General features: G+C 41.1%; 1 protein-coding gene across 1 annotated transcript in view; it reads right to left on the minus strand.

Annotated features, from left to right (window-relative positions):
- The window catches only part of AFG1L (AFG1 like ATPase), a 1902723-nt gene that overhangs the window by 71050 nt on the left and 1817728 nt on the right, over window positions 1-13945 (minus strand). The window lies entirely within an intron of this gene.

Below are 13945 nucleotides of genomic sequence, written 5' to 3' on the forward strand. Positions count from 1 at the left end.
CAACATGATCATCATTATACTAATTAGCACTGACTATGATGAGTCTTTCTGAGGTGCCACAGATCATGGATTTAATTTATGAGGAGTTCAGACTCCAGACTTGTATGCAGAACAGGCTTATTTTATTTTATTTTTGTACATATCAGGGGCTGTTGTTCAGTGGATAAAGAAATATTAATGATCTGAGACCCAGATAGTGAGGCCATCAGCATATATTAGCACACTAATGTGAGAAATATATAGCATTAGTAAAATACAAGAAAAACATGGGCCTTAGGGCCAATTCTTGGGGAATGTGGTCACTGACACTGAGTGAGAGTATAAGTATAACTTATTTATGATGGGATTAGACTCTGATCACCATCTCAGAGCCAAAAGGAGGTACAGAACACTGACTTTTAACTGCCTCACTAGGACTATAAAGCAGTGCAGTTCTGAGCTTAACTTCACACTTGAAAGTCTCCTAAAACATCAGCTTCAGATGCACTTCAGATCAATTTTCTACTCTCTGTTTTCTGTTGCTGCATGCTTAAAACAGCAACCAACAATAAAACAAACATCCAAAACATTTCAGGAAGTACAAACCTGTAGTACAACATAACCTCCACCTTAATTGATTTGTACACAGGAAAAGTGGTCACATTTGAAAGCTTTCACATGAAATGTAATTACATTTTCATAAAGTTTCAAATACAATACACATTACTTTACTACAGTTTTAGAACTTCCACGCAGAGCAGTGCTTTATATGCTATTTCAGATTCCTTGTAAAACTTTTACTCTCCTTTTACCATTGTTCAGATATTAGGAATTTAGCAGGATTAAATCAATTAAGGCTCAATCATCTCGCAGCTTTGTTAGACATAGAGGTAATAAAGCTAGTGAAACACTATGCTGTCAACTACACATTTTCTTTTGTATTTTTCTTTGAAGTGCTGCTTCCCCTTAAAAACACACTGACATAAAGTACCCAAGTACCAACCAAGAAGCCCAAAAATGTCTAATTTAAAACCATGCTTACTGTTAAGAATAGCCAAAAAATGAACATTTAGTCATTCAAAAACACTTTCAACACCAGCCTGAATTCACCCTTTGCTTTAGCTGAGAAAAAAAGTCCCTTCCTACACACCGAATGGCTAACACAGAACCCTGAACTGTGACAATCTTCTCAAGTAAGCCTATTAGCTAGCACAAAGAGAATGTTTTCACTGCTAGGGACATAGGAATGGGGAAATAATATCTAGATTGTCTGGTTTCTGTACTTCATTTATTTCCAAAGTAGAACTTACTGCATACAAATCACAAAAAATCTGACTACACTTGACAATCTCTCTTAAGAAATTGTCTTTTCTGTTTGCTTTTGTACCCTGCTTTCTGAAAGTCTGTGCTGTCTACAAAGGTTAAGTATGTTTTTACCAGTCCTTCAAGGTTTTCTTCATATTCTTTTAACCAGATCATTTAATTCCTTAGCCATTCACCAACTTTTCAAACATAACCTTTCTGAATTAAAAGCCCCTGTCTTTGAGAGGTACTATTCTGCAGCCATTTTTATCACAGTACCAGAATCAAGATAACATACAGATGTCCTTAACTCTGGGGTCCAAATGGAGAGATGAAAAGTCAGGAAGCAAAGGAGAGGAGTAATGCAAGACAACGTACAGATGTCCTTAACTCTGGGTTCCAAATGGAGAGATGAAACGTCAGCAAGCAAAGGAGAGGAGTAGTGCTGAAATTGAATTCATACTCAAGTCATGGTGAGTACCTTCACGAGGTGGACCCTGTTTTCACAAAATCTCACCAAGGTGACACTGATATATAGCATATATCATGGACAGAAGTAGGTCAAAAATTAAAAGAGATAGCTGGGTGCACAAAACCCAGGATCAGCAGCGGCCTTAGGTCAGCTGGTGCCCTAGGCAAAAGGGCTCCATGGCGCCCCCCCACACCACCCAGGTGCCCCCATCCTGGTCTACCTACACCAAATAAATACTGGAAAAGCACCCTTACTACAGCGGCGCCCTAGGCGGCTGCCTAGTTGGCCTATGCCTAAGGCCGGCTCTGCCCAGGATTAAAAGAAAGTGCCCAATCCTGGTAGGCGCACTGGTGCCAGGACTAGGAAAAAATGACAGCGTAGAATCCTCAAAATATGGAAACATTCCTACAACAGAGCCAGGCTAGGCCCCCTGTTGTAGAAAGAAGTAGCAGTCCACAAAAAATCACAAAAACTGACAGGCCAAAGAAGAGCCAAAAAAACGACAGAGTGGACTTAATGAGGATAAGAAAGAAATGATGTATTGTTACTATTACGCAAAAAGCCAAGAATTTCCAGACACAAGATATACAAAACGATTAAGAGAGAAACTAGAGGAAAGAAAAATACTTCTGCAAAAAAGAACTGTCAGAAGCTTCAAATGAAAATTTGCATTCATTCATACAACAGATTTGTGAAAAACAGTATATAGATCAAGAAACTTTGATCTGTTTGGAAAAAGAAGCATCTGAGGAAGTGTGAAAATATAAACAAAACCTGGAGATATTTGAACAATATATAAAAGAAATATGGACATGGGAAAGAAAGAGAGATTTGATATAGTGCAATAGTTATGCAAAGGAGAAAGCCAAATTAGGCAATATAAAGAAGGCAGTCCCAAAGATCTCCAAAGAGAAATATAGGCAAAGGCATCTGGAAATGGAAAAATGTACAATAAAAAATATATCACAAAGATGGAACGAAGAAAAGAAGATTAGTAAAGTTGAAGTTAAAAAAACAGAAGTTGAAGTTATGGAGTGCCTGCAAAGTGAAGGATTTGGTGCAGAAGGTCTAATACAGGTTACATCACAGCATGATGGAGAAAGTAAGTAGAAACAGGAAGATCAGGAAACATCTGAAGAGGAAATATGGGCATGGGAAAGAAAAAGAGATTTAATATGGTGTAATATTTATGCAAAGGAGAAAGCAAAACTAACCAATACAAAAAGAGCAGCACCAGAGATATTTGGAGAGAAATACAGGCAAAGGAATCTGGACATGGAAAACTTTACAATACAAAAAATAAGATGACAAAAAGGAAAAGTAGAAAAGATTAGTAATGGAGAAGTTAAAGAAATAGAAACTGAGGTTATGGAGTACCTGCAAAGTGAAGCATTTAGTGTAGAAAATCTAACTCAGAAAGCACCGCACCAGGATAGAGTAATGGATATCCAAATTAAGGGGAAACCAGTGGAACAGGAAGCAATTGGTCAGGTGCCATATCATGATATTTTGAAGCCTTCCACTGGAAATCAGTATAAACGTTCACTTGAAGCTAGACAGCAAGGAAAGGAACAGGAAACTGTGGAAACTCTGATGCAGTCAATGTTGAGGAGTGATAGGCCACTGAGTTCTGATATGACAGAGCAACAGATGGCACAGGATGAAATTGAAGAGAAGGTGCCACAGGAAGATGCTATAGAACTTTCTATAGAATGCCCACAGTTAATGGAAAACAAGGGATGTGCCCTCAAGTTTGGAAGAAAATAAGCTAACAGAAGAGTTGCTTGATTTAATAGACATGGATAGATATATCAAGATCAACGAGAGAAATAGACAGCAGAAGGTTAATAAAACCCAAAAAGTCAGAAGTCTGATAAAACAAATGAATGCAGTAATTAGGACTGTCCATAGAGATCCATGTGATATAACAGAAGTAAACAGGATATATTGATTTCTTGGCTTCTAAACCCCTATCGCGGTAGTGTGCACAAGCTGACCAGGTCCCTGGTACCAATATTAAGGTTTTACAAACGCAAACCAACTAAAAGAAGAATACCCACTCCCCTTGAGTTCTGACTTCTGTGGATTCCTCTCCAGCAACTGTGCTACTAAATCAAAGCAAAGTATGTGTTAAGTATATAACATTTAACCAGTCCTCCTAGCCTACTAGTGTGTTATGATATTGTAAGATACCTGGTCAGCTGCAACACATCTCTGCGTACCCCACCCCCTCACCTAAGTTCTCTACTTGTCCTTTTACCTCCCTACCCACTTGCCCAGCCACGTTCTCTGTTAGCTCCTTATCTCTCCACTAAAGCTACTACTGGTTTAGCCCTTACCTCTTATTACTTTCTGTACCCTCTCCTCACACTGTCTTCTTCATCCACACAGTCTCTCACTACCTCATACTACTATCTGTACATTCTCCTCACACTGTCTAATCCAGCCTCGCAGACTCTCACTCACCTAACCCTAACCCAGTAACCCCCTTCTCCCTCCTCTATCCCCCCACTCAGATCCCTAACCTCACTCACAGCTTAGTGACCATATTCCCCCCTCCCTAGTCTTGTGTCCAGCTTCGTGTATGCTAAACCTTCCTCCATAGCCCTGTGCATAAAAAGAGAAAATAAAAAGACTTATTCATAGATACAAAATAGCTCTGTCCTGCTGAAAAGCCTTTCACTGATTGTTTTATTCTATAACCGTGCCTCTTCCACGACAGTATTACACCACCTCTTACTTCTATTAATAGAAAATCTCCTCCTTATCTCCCGTAAAGTTATGTCACCCCTCAATCCAATGATGCCTTGAGGCTGAGAAAAGCCACACTTTGACTCATGCGCCATTTCATTGCTTCTAAACCCCTATTGCGGTAGTGTGCACAAGCTGACCAGGTAAATGCTCAACTTTAAGTCTTACTCAGGCTACAGATATTGTAATTTGGCAATGTTTCTTGGTTTTAGACTCATGATAAACTCGTATGTACCTCGCGAGTAAACTACGTGCTGTACTATCTTGCGCGGTTACTAGTATTGCTCTTGAATGGGTTGGACCAACAGTGTCTTGCTTATGATTGTTTGCATTTCCTTTTGGATTGAACTGTATGTTACAGCTACACTGCCCTCTGCTTTTACATGTTGATCGATTTATACATGGGTTTATCTTTAGGAATGACGTCCTTATTTCAAAGTAACATTGCCATATGCTTTATTAGGCTGTAAGAATGGTGTTTCCACTGCAATTTCGCTAAAATAATATCGCCACGTGTTTTTTAGCAAGCTGTACCACTGGTGTTTTTACCAAGCTGTAGAAATGGTGTTTTCTGCTGAAATTATCTGTTTTAATATGCAATGTGAAAGCCAATTCTGATGTAATGGATTAACGCCACGTGTTTTTCATATACTGAATCAACTGCATTCCTGCTATATTGTATAACACAAATTGTGTTTAGACAAGCTGAAATTTAAGAGACTGTTAGTACTGATGTGAATTACTCTGGCATCCTACTTTGTTAACTAGCTGCTTAATCACTGCCTAGTTGAGCAGAAACTTATGAGCCTGCTATCACTGTTGTAATTAGTACTGTTTTTACAGTAACAAGTCTTCTCATAACCAGTAATTGTAATAAGCTATTTGTTGCAAAAGCACTGTAAGATATACTATTATAACTGCTTATCTCCTCACCTACTCCAAATACATAGGTTCATAGGTTCATACTAGGCTATCTGCTCTAGGGCATTTATAAGCCTAGCCAGAGTATGTTTGGCTTTCGCAACCCATTTTAAATTAATTTTGATATGCCCTTTTTCGAGGTTAGTATACTGTGCCTCTGTCCAACAGTGACACAGAAGTGATACCCGGGGTAAACCTACGATCTCCCATCCACTCATCAAGATTCCTCTTGAAGAGAGTCAATGAGGGACTCTGCCTAACCTGGACTGGGATTTTATTCCAGAGTGAAGGGAGCCTCTGGGTTATGAATCTGTCCCTCCAGCATGTCCTGTTTATTTCAGTGCTGAGGTTCAAGTCTCTCAAGCGTGTAGCTCGATGGGATTTGGATTTTTTGAGGTGCAGCATGTCCCTTAATTCCGGGTTGGACATGGCTTTATACGTCAGGCACAGGTAGCCTCTGAGCAGGCGGTATGCCACTGAGTAGAGCTGGAGTTTCTTTAACCGGGCAGCATATGGCATCTGTTTGAGCCCTTTGATCCTCTTGGTGAGGTACTTCTGGGGTCTTTCCAGTTGCTGCAGGTGTTTGGTAAGGTACATCCCAAAAGGGGCATTGTACTCGATTATGGGCCTGATGAGGGATGAGTAATGAGGCAAGATGACCTCCCCTAATCTAGATGTGAATCCCTTCATGATTAGGTGGGCTATATAAAATGTATTTCTAACCACTTTGGCTACGTGGTTGTCAAATGAGAGATTGCTATCAACTTGGGTTCCCAGGTCCCTAATTACTTCTTCTGTACTTAATGGATTACCACCTATGTGGTAATTTCTGGGCACTTTGTTTTTGCCAAAGGGGATGACTATACACTTTTTGGCGTTTAGCTTGAGGCCATGGCTCTGGCAACAGTTGTCTGTTTCTATGAGGCCCTTTTGGAGGATGCTTGTGTCAGCTGGAGAGTCGATTATGGCACCCAGTTTGCAGTCATCTGCGAACTTGGTCAGCCACAGTCCTTCTGTGTTGGCCTGTACCGCCAAGAAATATATACCGAACAAGAGAGGTCCCAGGACTGAGCCTTGTGGGATGCCACTTGTAACTGGTTTGGAGTCTGACATGGCTCCAGAAATTCTAACCATGTGGGTTCTGTCCTTGAGCCAGTTTGCAACCCATCTAGTGACATAGGGGTTTATATTTAAGCTGGTGAGCTTATCTATAATGCCCGAGTGGGGTATTGTATCGAAGGCTTTTGCGAGGTCCAGGTAGGCTGTGTGGACCACCTTCCCTTCGTCAATGGCCTTGGTGACTGTTTCAAAGAAGTCGACCAAGTTTAAGAGGCAGGATCTGCCCTTAACAAAGCCAAACTGGGTAGGAGCCAGTGTCTGTAGGTCCCCAATATCTTTATTTATGAGGTCCATGATGATCCTTTCCATAGCTTTGCAGACCAAGCTAGTCAGGCTTATGGGGTGATAGTTTCCAGGGTCCGTTGAGGCACCACCTTTTTGGAGAGGGACCACTGTTGCTGTACGCCACTCTTTGGGTACATATCCTGTAGTAAGGCTGAGATTGAACAGTAGTTTTATGTTTGGGTTTAGCTCTTCTTGGAGTTCATGTAGGACGCAGCCCGGGACACCGTCTGGTCCCATTTATGCTGTGTTTTTTGCTTTGGAGAGGGCGGCTCTTACCTGAGCATCTGAGATGTCAGGGGGCAGCACTCTGCTGGGATAGATATTTGCCCTTTTGGTGGGGAGGGGAGAAGTTTGCGCTGAACCTGTCAGCTAGGATGTTGGCAATGTCTGTGGGTTCGTGTATTTTTGTCATTTTGGACTAATTCTGAGCATATCTGGGAATTCCCACCCAGGTTCCTAACATACCTAAAGAAAGCCTTGTGATTATCCTTAGTGTCCTGTGCAATTTTTCTCTCGAAGCTGGCCTTAGATGATTTTATGAGTGCCCTTAGTTTTTTGCTAATACTGATCAGAGATGCCTTCCCTTTTTGGGATTTTGCTCTATCATGTAGTAGCTTCCTCCTTCAATTGTATAGTTTGTTTATGGCTAGGGTCCACCAGACAGGACGTCTGCCTTTGGAGGATTGGGTCTTGGTTTTATTTGGGATTGTATGATCCATGCATTCCTGAAGGTGTTCATAGAATGCATTTATAAAGGATTCTGCGGTCTGGGCCGTATTTTCCACAGGCTAGTGGGCTTTGAAGGATTCCACCTCAGTTTTGAGGAGTGTGAAATTTGCTTTAGAGAAGTTTTTCACTGTGGTTTTCTGGGCAGGGGGTGGGGTCGGGATGTGAATATCCAGTGAGATCAGTTTATGGTCTGATCTTACCAGTGAGGGATACACTTCTGGTCTGGAGCATAGAGTCCCCATGTTGGTGATGATCAGGTCCAGCATGTTTTCCCCTCTTGTGGGAGTGGTAACAAGTTGTTCCATAGCATTTGAGTTTATGAATTCTAGGAACCTTTGGGCTAGGGTGCTGGAGCTAGAGTAATGCTCCCAGTCTATGTTTGGGTAGTTGAAGTCGCCCAATATAATGGCGTTTGGAGAGACCTTCATATTTTCCAGTGTTCTCAGGAAGGCCGAGTGGGGTTCCTGGGTTTGGGAGGGTGGTCTGTAGCAGGCTATAAACTGGAAGGCAGTTTTACCCACTGTTAGTTGCACATGGATAGTCTCTGATGCTTCGTGCTTTGCCACCAACCTGGAGGTGTGGGTATCTTTGATGAATATCGATACTCCCCCTCCTTTTGTGGTTTGGTCCAAGTTTTGGGGCTGAAAAGCATGGTATGAGGTATAACCTGGTAGTGCTGGGGTGCTCTCGAGAGGCCTGAACCAGGTTTCTGTTACTGCACAGATATCGATGTTCTCCATGCTAAGGAGAGTTTCAAGTGCGTGCATCTTGAGGTTTAGACGTCTGGCGTTGAGTAGCATCACTCTTAGTTTCTTATCCCTTGTGATACCTATGGAGGTGGGTTTGTCTTTTGAGCCTTGCCTAAAAAGGCACTATGGGGGTAGCAAGAGCCTTTGCCAATATCCGAAAGCCCAGGGGTGACAGGTGCAAGCCGTCCCTAGCGAAGCATCGTGGCTTGTTGAGCATATCATCCCAACATCTCTCTCTTTCAAATGTAATAGTCTTACTATCATCATTACTCTCCTACTTACCCTCTTTCCTACTTTATTTTTCCACTCAGGAACCCTCTAACCATCCTTACTACTGTCTTCTTGCATGTAACTATCTCCCTTACTTACTATCCCTTATATTTCCACCCCCTCCTCACTAGTGCCTTGTTTCCACAGACATAGCCTTAAGTCACCTCACCATTTTACTCTTTTCCATCTTTATTTTACAGGTCCCTGGTACCAATATTAAGGTTTTACAAACTCGAATCAACTAAAAGAAGAATACCCACTCCCCTTGAGTTCTGACTTCTGTGGAATCCTCTCCAGCAACTGTGCAATTAAATCAAAGCAAAGTATGTGTTAAGTATATAACATTTAACCAGTCCTCCTAGCCTACCAGTGTGTTATGATATTGTAAGGTACCTGGTCAGCTGCAACACATCTCTGTGTACCCCACCCCTTACCTAAGTTCTCTACTTGTCCACCTACCTCCCTACCCACTTGCCCAGCCACATTCTCTGTTAGCTCCTTATCTCTCAACTAAAGCTACTACTGGTTTAGCCCTTACCTCTTATTACTTTCTGTACCCTCTTCTCACACTGTCTTCTTTATCCACACAGTCTCTCACTACCTCAAACTACTATCTGTACATTCTCCTCACACTGTTTAATCCAGACACACAGACTCTCACTCACCCAACCCTAACCCAGTAACCCCCTTCTCCCTCCTCTATCCCCCCACTCAGCTCCCTAGCCTCACTCACAGATTAGTGACCATATTCCCCCCTCCCTAGTCTTGTGTCCAGCTTCATGTATGCTAAACCTTCCTCCATAGCCTTGTGCATAAAAAGACAAAATAAAAAGACTTATTCCTAGATACAAAATAGCTCTGTCCTGCTGAAAAGCCTTTCACTGATTGTTTTATTCTATCACCGTGCCTCTTCCATGGCGGTGCTAACCCGCTCGCTACCGCTCGGGCTCACTTCGCTCCCCTACCCTACCCTCATTCCCACCCACCCCTAGATCACTCAAACTTATAGTTAAACACCACACCCACCAACAATTCACACCTTCCCAATTATCCTATTATACCCCATCAATCAAGTACAACATAAACTATAACCACCACACACATAACACACCCACGCATATCACCTAGTACACACACACTACTATACTCCCTAAATAAAAATTATCCTCACCAAATCTAAAAACATGTACAGCTTGCAAAAACCCCTTCTACTAAAAATACTACTCTACCCATCAACTATCTCCATCCTACTTCTACTCTCTATTCTCTGTTCCTACCACACCCAACTACATATCACTTTTCCACCCCCATGGCAAACCAAACCCATAGCTAACCACATACTACTAAAAACTTTCCTATAACAACCCCCAACACTACCTCCTTTCAAACCCCACCCCTCTTTTACAACAAGTTACCAGTAAAAACAAACCCTCACACCTCACACAAGCTATCTACAATTCTTGATAAACTAGCCAAACTCTACCTAAACCTACTGCAAAGACCCTTCTGCTGTGGAGACATACACCCAAACCCTGGCCCCATTCCAACAGAAAAAGCTGAAATACAGTTACCAAATCCCCCCTTCTACAAACCCAAATAATCTCTCCTCTTTCTAAATATAAATGTAAGAAGTGTACTGAACAAAATTCATGACCTGCATACCTTATTAGCCTTGTATAAACCTGACATAGTGGTATTAACAGAAACATGGCTCAGACCTGATCACCACAATAATGAGATCATAGCCCCGGGTTATGATATCATACATAGAGACAGAACAGGGAAACAGGGTGGAGGTGTAGCAATTCTATTTCGAAATCACCTCACCCTAGAACTAGTTGATTATAATAATGAAGAAATTAACGAGATAGAACTTATCCTTGCCAAATTTAAACTAAACACCAACAAACAAATGATCATTGCAGGTGCCTACCTCCCACCAGGTAATACCATTCCTATAATGGAAAACCTGTTAAATTGGTTCTCACACTCCCTCCCTTATGAAATCATACTACTAGGTGACTTTAACATAGACTGGATCAGCTTGCTCCAACCACTATCCCTCAGATCAAATCAACCTCCATGGGTTCGCCCAAATAATAACTACCCCCACTAGGACTGACAAAACAAGCAAACATCAATCCATTTTGGATTGGATTCTGGTATCCCACCCCACTCTTGTACAACAATCAGGCTATTTCCCTGACAGTCTAAGTGACCATCAACCCATCTACCTAATCAGGAACAGAACCCACCATCTGCCCAACCTACCAATCCTCAGAGTAATACGTAATAAAAAAAACTTCATGGCCAATGACTTTAATAAGGCACTAAGTTGTTGCAATTGGTTCCCTCTCAAGCAGCTACCTCTCGATGAAGCAGTACAGTATTTTAACTGAACCTTCCTACTAATTCTAGACTATCATGCACCCTCCAGAACTATTAGGCCAAAAACCTACCATGCCCCATGGCTTACCAAAGAGACAAAAAATACAATGAATGAAAGGGACAAAATCTGGAGAGCATCTCACAAAGATAAAAATACTACTCTAAGGCAAAAGTACATAGAACTACGTAATAAAGCCAAGAGGCTAACTAAACTTGATAAGTCCAACTACTATAAAAACCTACAAGATAAATATACCCATAACCCCCAAAAATTCTGGGCCTCCATAAATAGATTACTTCACCCTGGGAAAGCATCCACCCCTACCCCTGTGTTGCCAAACAACCACAACAATATCCCTACACAATTTAATAAATTCTTTACAGAAACAGTACAAAATCTAGCTAATACCCCAAAAAACAATAGCACTACAATACAATCATCCACTACAACTGACAGTAATACAAAAATAACACCTCTAGCTTTTCCCTGCAGCCAGTGTCCACTAAAATGATTTCAAACCTCCTTAAGAAGCTAAAACCAACCACACTAGCAGCCGATAAACTTCCTGCAGATTTCCTTCAAATATCAGCAGAGGCCATATCATATCCAGTGTCAATTCTCATAAATAGGTCAATTTCAGAACACAAAGTACCTACACCCTCTGGAAAACATCCCACATTGTTCCTGTGCACAAAGGAGGCAACTCCTTAGAGCTGACCAACTATCGCTCTATAGCCATAGTATCACCCGTATCAAAAATTATAGAAAGAGTTGTTCACTTGCAACTAATGCAATATCTCCAACAAAACAAACTACTATCCAATTCCCAACATGGCTTTAGACCCTCCCATAGTACGACCACTGCTCTTCTATCTTACACCAATACAGTTAACCACTGCAGAAACAAAGGTCTTTTCGTATCATCCATTTTCCTGGACTTATCAAAAGCTTTTGACATGGTTAATCACAATATGCTCCTCAATGCTCTATCTAGTCTAAACATATGCTCCTCCACTATACTATGGTTCAACAGCTACCTATCAGAGCGCCAACAAGCAGTCCTCTGGCAAGAAAAGCTGTCCCCCCTCTTACCAGTATCCATAGGAGTTCCTCAAGGATCAATCCTTGGCCCACTGTTGTTCTCTCTTTTCACTAATGACATCTCCTCTTCCCTGCCCACTGCCTCAGTAGTACAATATATACTGATGACACCACCATAATATGTGCTGCCCCCAGCATAATGGAACTACATACCCTTACCCAAAATAACTTTACTCTAGCTGTAACCCGGTTTTCTAACATACAACTACTTCTCAATCCCAAGAAAACAAAACTAATCCTATTTACCCCTGGCAGATCATCTAACTTAAACTCTAGTCTCATCATAAACTCCAAAAATAATATTCAAATCACACCAACCAACCACACAAAACTACTAGGAGTAGAGATTGATAATCACCTGAGATTTGATATCCACATAGCACAAACCATCAAAAAGGTGAACAGAAAATTAGGACTCCTCTATAGAAACAAAAAGTTCATGACTAAACAGACCAAAGCCACTATTGTAAGAACCCACCTCCTCTCCATCCTTCTTTATGCCTCCCCTATCCTAACTAATCTTCACCTTACTGAACTTCGCAAACTGGAATCGTGTTACAACAAGATTGCCAAGTTTGCTACAGACTCCACAAATAGGTCCCATCATTGTCATTCCCTAATGCAACTCTCATCTTCTCTTTGTCAATGATTTAAAACTGTATCGCTCATCAGATGAGGAACTGAAAGCACAGCTGCAGGTTGTCAAATCTTTTTCAGATGATATAAGTATGTCATTTGACCTTGATAAGTGCGCAAAAGCAACCTTTAAAGCAGGAAAACTGCAGCACCAGGAAAACATCAGTTTGAGACAAGAACATGATATAAAAGAACTTGAGCAAGAGGGAATGTATAAATCTTTTGGAATTGATGAAGGATCAACAATAAAACATGAACAAATGTGAATAAAATAGTAAGAAATACTTTAGAAGACAAATTAATTCTGAAAACACCGCTGGTATCTAGGAACAAAATCCAAGCTATAAACCAATTTGCTCTGCCTGTCCTAACTTACAGTTTTGGAATGACTGACTGGCCCCAAAATGTGTTAGATTAAATAGGAAAACAAGAAGGATACTTCATGCTCATCAAATGATTTATAAAAATCACTGCATACAAAGATTATATATTCCCCATTCTGAAGGAGGGATGGGCCTCCTTGAAATTGATTACATGTATAGATCTGCAATCGTAGGACTCCATACATATCTGCTGACCTCACAAGACCCAAATGTAGTGAAAGTTTTGAAACATGAGGAGAATAAATCTAAGATGACTTCTCTGCTTAATTTAGCAGAAGCATATTGGTGTCAAGCAGGAATGGAAATCAAACCAGAAGTAGAGAAAAATCAGGCAGCAACTGAATGTGCCAAAAAACAAAAGAAAGAATATAAGGTGCAGGACCAGATGAGAAGACAAGAAATGTGGAAAAAGCATAAATATAGTTGTAAGTATAGAAAACTTCTGGAAGAACTTCATGTTGATAAGGAACGAACACAGGAATGGTTAAGGAGAGGTGAATTCAAACCAAGAGATGAAAGGTTAATACTGGCAGCCCAAGATAGTGGGCTATGTACACGCTGGTTTACAAAGTCCATTGAACATGTGGGAGAAACAGACAAATGTAGGTTTTGTAAAACCGAATTGGAAACAGTCGCACACCTCGTTGCTGGTTTTGGCATACTAATGGCAGGACGACTATGTATTGAAAGGTATAATAACTTCGCAAGACTGTTGCACTAGGGATTGTGCAAACATTATGGTACTGAAGTGGCTGAAAAACACTGGAAACATTAGCCACAAAGCATCACAGAAAATGATGAAGTTTATATCACATGGGATCACTCATTACCAACAGTTCAAAAGACAGATGCTAGAAAA

The sequence above is a fragment of the Protopterus annectens genome, chromosome 1.part0 (assembly GCF_019279795.1).
Source record: "Protopterus annectens isolate FY-2018-M chromosome 1.part0, PAN1.0, whole genome shotgun sequence".
NCBI classification, from domain to species: domain Eukaryota; kingdom Metazoa; phylum Chordata; order Ceratodontiformes; family Protopteridae; genus Protopterus; species Protopterus annectens.